A 6,000-nucleotide genomic window follows, 5' to 3' on the forward strand; every position below is an offset into this window, starting at 1 on the left:
AGAGCATCCATCTCCCTTGGTCAGGGTCGAACAGTCTCCACTAGTCATGGACCATCTTATCATATCTCTTATCTGTAGGGGATTGGTGGCCGGCTAGAAGGGGGGTTGAATGGACGACGTCCCCAAATTGATCGCTTTCTACGTATTCGTTAGTTGCACAGCGGAATAATACAAACCTAAAATACGAATACAAAAGCTAAAGACAAAGAAAGGAAATGCAAACCAATACACGTCGATATAACGTGGTTCGGATATAACTTGCTCCTACTCCACTGCTGTCCGTAAGGTGGACGATCCCGATCCGTCAGTGGATTAGCCCCCGGCAAACTCCGTCTACTCAAGCAACTCCTTGTGAGTGGAGAAACCTCATCACAACACCAACCAAGAACACTTGGACACAAGAGAACCTTGAGCATTTTGGTGACTACTAATTAGGCTTTAACCAAGTCTAATTGCATCACCTTGGTCGGCCATCCCAAGCTCCTTCTTATAGAGGTTGGAAGAAAACAACTCTGCTGTTTTACCGTTACCAGTCGACTGATCCTTGCACCAGTCGACTGCTACAGTACACCAGTCGACTGCTATGGTTGCTACAGTACCCATCGGGATTTTTCCCCGAGTACAATCTCTCATGCACGTGTACCTTCACGACTCACTTGACTCTTCTTTGCAGCCTTGACCTCTTGCCTTCAAACCTACTTCCTTTAGCTCTCGTCCCTCGAATGTATCCAAGCCCGCGGCTCGCCCCTAATGTCATCCTTCACGTATGGCTCGAAGTCGCTTCCCTCGACCCTTATCCTTGCTGCCTTGTCCATGTTAGAGTGTATACTAAAAGCTTAGGTTTGTAAACATTTATTTTTGAAATAAAAGAACCACATTGGTCAAATGTCTATATTTATTTGTTAAATATAATTGTTCAATTAATTTATAAAGTAGATAACATGATGTGTGGTGTCACACATAGAAGATCATGTTATCTGCTCTTTATAAATTATAAACAGTTGCTCACGACTAAGATGGAAAGAAACAAACCATTGGTATAGTCATAATGTAATTAGGTATTAGTTTATCTTGACTAATAAATTACACTAGTACACTCTAAGTGCATTGAGTAGGATCATTTTAGGTAAGTTCTTTTTATACTGACTTAATAAAAGAACTAGACCTTAGTTATTATGGAAGTGTGTACTCTTAATCCTAACATAATAACAAGCATATATATTTAGTATATATTTCTTTAACTTATCAAAGGGTGAGATTTAGCTTGATAAATCAATAGGTCCGATAAGTTGGGAAATAATATTATTTATAGTGTGTGTTGTTGATTATAGAAGGAAACTGTGTCCTAGTTATCTAGGTTGAGAATGCCTCCAATAGGAGCTCATAAGGATTGCCATGTTAAACCCTGCAGATGGACTTAGTCCGACATGACAATGAAGTTGAGTTGTACTACTCTTGGAGCTAGATATTAATTAAGTGAGTTGTTAGTAACTTACTTAATTAGTGGGCATTCGTTATCTTAAACACAGGGAGACTAACACACTTATGGTAAGAAGGAGCCCATAATGCAATTTGAGATTTTTGCGGTAATGCAACTGATCCTGTCTGGAAGCTGAGAAGACGAACCTGCCGGTATGACGTGTCTGGAAGGTTGACCGTATCCCCATGACCCGGTGGATGATCTGTCCGCTACGTTGACCGAGTCGTCTGGAGTCCTCCTCCGGTCAACTGTACCTGTATCCATCGACCGGGTTACCCCGGCCTCTGGTACCTCGGTGCTCGAGGCGGATTCCACAGACATATAAGTAACCACATAATAACATGATAATAAAATAAGTATGAAACGAGTGCAATGACGTACCCTGGCCCAGGGGGGCGCCCTCGGATGGATGAGTGAGCTGGTCGTGAAACTGACCGAGTCGTCGTGACCCGGAAGGGTGGATGCCTCTGAACCGACCGAAGAGGAGCTGGGTCCGGAGGTGACAGCGTGGAGCCGAATGTGGCATGAATCTGAAAGGTGACACACAATCGGAATACAACGGCGACACGACCGGCGTACGACATCGGCTCGCAGGCCGGAATGTGACAACGGCGCGTAGGCCGGAACACTAGGCAAAGTCGACACCAGGATTGCCGGTAAGTGCCGGAGGAGGGCTGCTGTGCGCGCGGAGGCTGCCGGCGAGGGGGGCGCTGTGCGCGCGGAGGCTGCCGGCGAGGGGGGGCGCTGTGCGCGCGGAGGCTGCCGGCGAGGGGGGCGCTGTGCGCGCGGAGGCTGCCGGCGAGGGAGGAGAGGAGGAGAAGAAGGGAGCGCCGACGGCTTCGTCGGCGCCGGCGGAGAGCTGGAGAAGGAGGGAGAGTCTCCTTGGTGGCGGGCGGCGGCCAAAATCACGAACAGAAAACCCCTCTCTCCCTTTCGTGCTCCCTCTCTCTGCCGCCGCTCTCTCCCCCTTCAAACCCGAGCCTTTTTTTCCCTTTCAAAGCCCTAGCTTCCCCCTAAAAGACCTAAATGCCCCTCTACTTTCTCCTATCTCCTTTTCTGCCCCTTACACAACCGGATCACAAGCTTCCCCTTCAAGTCTAGTCGAAGGAGGCGTGAGTCCGACTGACTGGACAGTCTATTGCAAAGAATTGAACCACTCTCGATGTCAAAGCCAAAACGCTGAACCAATAATATAATGTCCCTCGAGCGGTCGCGATAATAATGGTGTCGCAGGAGATGGTCACGATACCGAGCAAACTAAGTCGGAAACTGGACCAATGCCAAGTGCGCAGCCGCGAAAATACCGACCGGACGATCGAAGTGCTGTCGATCGGATGGATAGATGCTATGCGAACGCTGTCGTGCGAGCGATCGAAATGATGTTGATCGGATGGATAGATGCCGAGCGGACGATACCGCGCGTGCGACCGGAATGATGGCGATCGGTCGGATAAATGCTGGGCGGACGATACTGCGCGTGCGACTGGAATGAGGTCGATCGATCGGATAAATGCCGGGCGGACGATACCGCGCGTGCGACCGTGGTGACGCCGATCGGTCAAATAGATGTCGGGCGGCCGATGCCGCGCGTGCGACCGTGGTGACGTCGATCGGTCAGATAGATGCTGGGCGGACGATGCCGCTCGTGCGACAGTGGTGACGTCGATCGGTCAAATAGATGTCGGGCGGCCGATGCCGCGCGTGCGACCGTGGTGACGTCGATCGGTAAGATAGATGCTGGGCGGACGATGCCGCTCGTGCGACCGTGGTGACGTCGATCGGTCAAATAGATGCTGGGCCGCGAGGACTGCTTGACCCCGAACGGGGGAGATAGATGCTCGCGACGGCTACTCGACCCCAAACGGGGGAGATAGATGTATGATATACTGGTTCGATATACTGGTCCTCCAGGCCGAGCGGCTCGGAGGCCTTCGGCTTCGAGCGCTTGGCTCGGATGATAACCTTTCGGCCGAACGGCTCGGGGGCCTTCGGTGATAACTCGACCCCGAACGGGGGAGATAGAATATATGATATGCTGGTCCGTGCAGAGGTCTTCAGCCCGGGGGATTCACACCGGTCCGACTGCGGCCCGACTCTTGGTCGGTCGCCCGGGAGGTTTATAGTCGCCGGTCCGACTGCGGCCCGACTCTTGGTCGGTCGCCCGGGAGGTTTATAGTCGCCGGTCCGACTCTCGATTTTTAACGACGGTGCTCGTCAGTCTTCAAGTGAGACTATATACCCGGCCGAACGGCTCGGGCCTTCACATCGAGCGCTGGGCTTGGATACCATATACCCGGCCGAACGGCTCGGGCCTTCACATCGAGCGCTGGGCTCGAATACCATATACCCGGCCGAACGGCTCGGGCCTTCACATCGAGCGCTGGGCTCGGATACCATATACCCGGCCGAACGGCTCGGGCCTTCACATCGAGCGCTGTCGAACGGCTTGGGCCTTCGCATCGAGCGCTGGGCTCGGATACCATATACCCGGCCGAACGGCTCGGGCCTTCACATCGAGCGCCGGGCTCGGATACCATATACCCGGCCGAACGGGTCGGGCCTTCACATCGAGCGCCGGGCTCGGATACCCCATACCCGGCCGAACAGCTCGGGCCTTCACATCGAGCGCCGGGCTCGGATACCCCATACCCGGCCGAACGGCTCGGGCCTTCACATCGAGCGCTGGGCTCGGATACCATATACCCGGCATACCCGGCCGAACGGCTCGGGCCTTCACATCGAGCGCTGGGCTCGGATACCATATACCCGGCCGAACGGCTCGGGCCTTCACATCGAGCGCTGGGCTCGGATACCATATACCCGGCCGAACGGCTCGGGCCTTCGTTTTCAAGCCCGTGGCTCGGATATAAACCTCCCGGCCGATCGGCACGGGGCCTTCGTCTTCGAGCCCGTGGCTCGGATATAAACCTCCCGGCCGATCGGCACGGGGGCCTTCGTCTTCGAGCCTGTGGCTCGGATATAAACCTCCCGGCCGATCGGCACGGGGGCCTTCGTCTTCGAGCCTGTGGCTCGGATATAAACCTCCCGGCCGATCGGCACGGGGGCCTTCGTCATCGAGCCTATGGCTCGGATATACACCTCCCGGCCGAACGGCTCGGGGGCTTTCGGGTCTAGTACAGATCATATAACTGACAGAACAAATAACAGAAAAACTGACCTAGGTCATGAGAATAGCAGAACTCTCCAGCGTCGTCCATCTTCACGTTCTAGATCAGGCGCGTTCCCACAGACGGCGCCAATTTGATCCTGTCTGGAAGCTGAGAAGACGAACCTGCCGGTATGACGTGTCTAGAAGGTTGACCGCATCCCCATGACCCGGTGGATGATCTGTCCGCTACATTGACCGAGTCGTCTGGAGTCCTCCTCCGGTCAACTGTACCTGTATCCATCGACCGGGTTACCCCGGCCTCTGGTACCTCGGTGCTCGAGGCGGATTCCACAGACATATAAGTAACCACATAATAACATGATAATAAAATAAGTATGAAACGAGTGCAATGACGTACCCTGGCCCAGGGGGGCGCCCTCGGATGGATGAGTGAGCTGGTCGTGAAACTGACCGAGTCGTCGTGACCCGGAAGGGTGGATGCCTCTGAACCGACCGAAGAGGAGCTGGGTCCGGAGGTGACAGCGTGGAGCCGAATGTGGCATGAATCTGAAAGGTGGCACACAATCGGAATACAACGGCGACACGACCGGCGTACGACATCGGCTCGCAGGCCGGAATGTGACAACGGCGCGTAGGCCGGAACACTAGGCAAAGTCGACACCAGGATTGCCGGTAAGTACCGGAGGAGGACTCCAGACGACTCGGTCAACGTAGCGGACAGATCATCCACCGGGTCATGGGGATGCGGTCAACCTTCCAGACACGTCATACCGGCAGGTTCGTCTTCTCAGCTTCCAGACATGATCAAATTGGCGCCGGCGGAGAGCTGGAGAAGGAGGGAGAGTCTCCTTGGTGGCGGGCGGCGGCCAAAATCACGAACAGAAAACCCCTCTCTCCCTTTCGTGCTCCCTCTCTCTGCCGCCGCCCTCTCCCCCTTCAAACCCGAGCCTTTTTTTCCCTTTCAAAGCCCTAGCTTCCCCCTAAAAGACCTAAATGCCCCTCTACTTTCTCCTATCTCCTTTTCTGCCCCTTACACAACCGGATCAGCAACAATAACTCTCTAGTGGAATGAATTATTGTTGATGAACTTAAGTTGTGTGTTCGGGGCGAACACGGGATACTCAAGCTCATCAGAAGGCCAAAACCAATTTCTCCTCTAGGTCCCTGTCGTAGCCTCATTAGTGTCTTATAATCCATCTAAATAAAAGCCCTTCTTGGTGTCCAAGAAAGGAGGCCGACCCATTGCTTGGTGACCAAACAATAGCCGGCCACCATCTCCTTAAGAGGGTCGGCCCTCTTGCTTGGTGACCAAGCAAGTAGGGGTCGGCCATAATAAATTCAAATAGGAGGGGTGTTTTGAATTTTTAAAATCTTTTATTTGTAGAAAACT

Source organism: Zingiber officinale, chromosome 6B (genome assembly GCF_018446385.1).
Source record: "Zingiber officinale cultivar Zhangliang chromosome 6B, Zo_v1.1, whole genome shotgun sequence".
Taxonomy (NCBI): domain Eukaryota; kingdom Viridiplantae; phylum Streptophyta; class Magnoliopsida; order Zingiberales; family Zingiberaceae; genus Zingiber; species Zingiber officinale.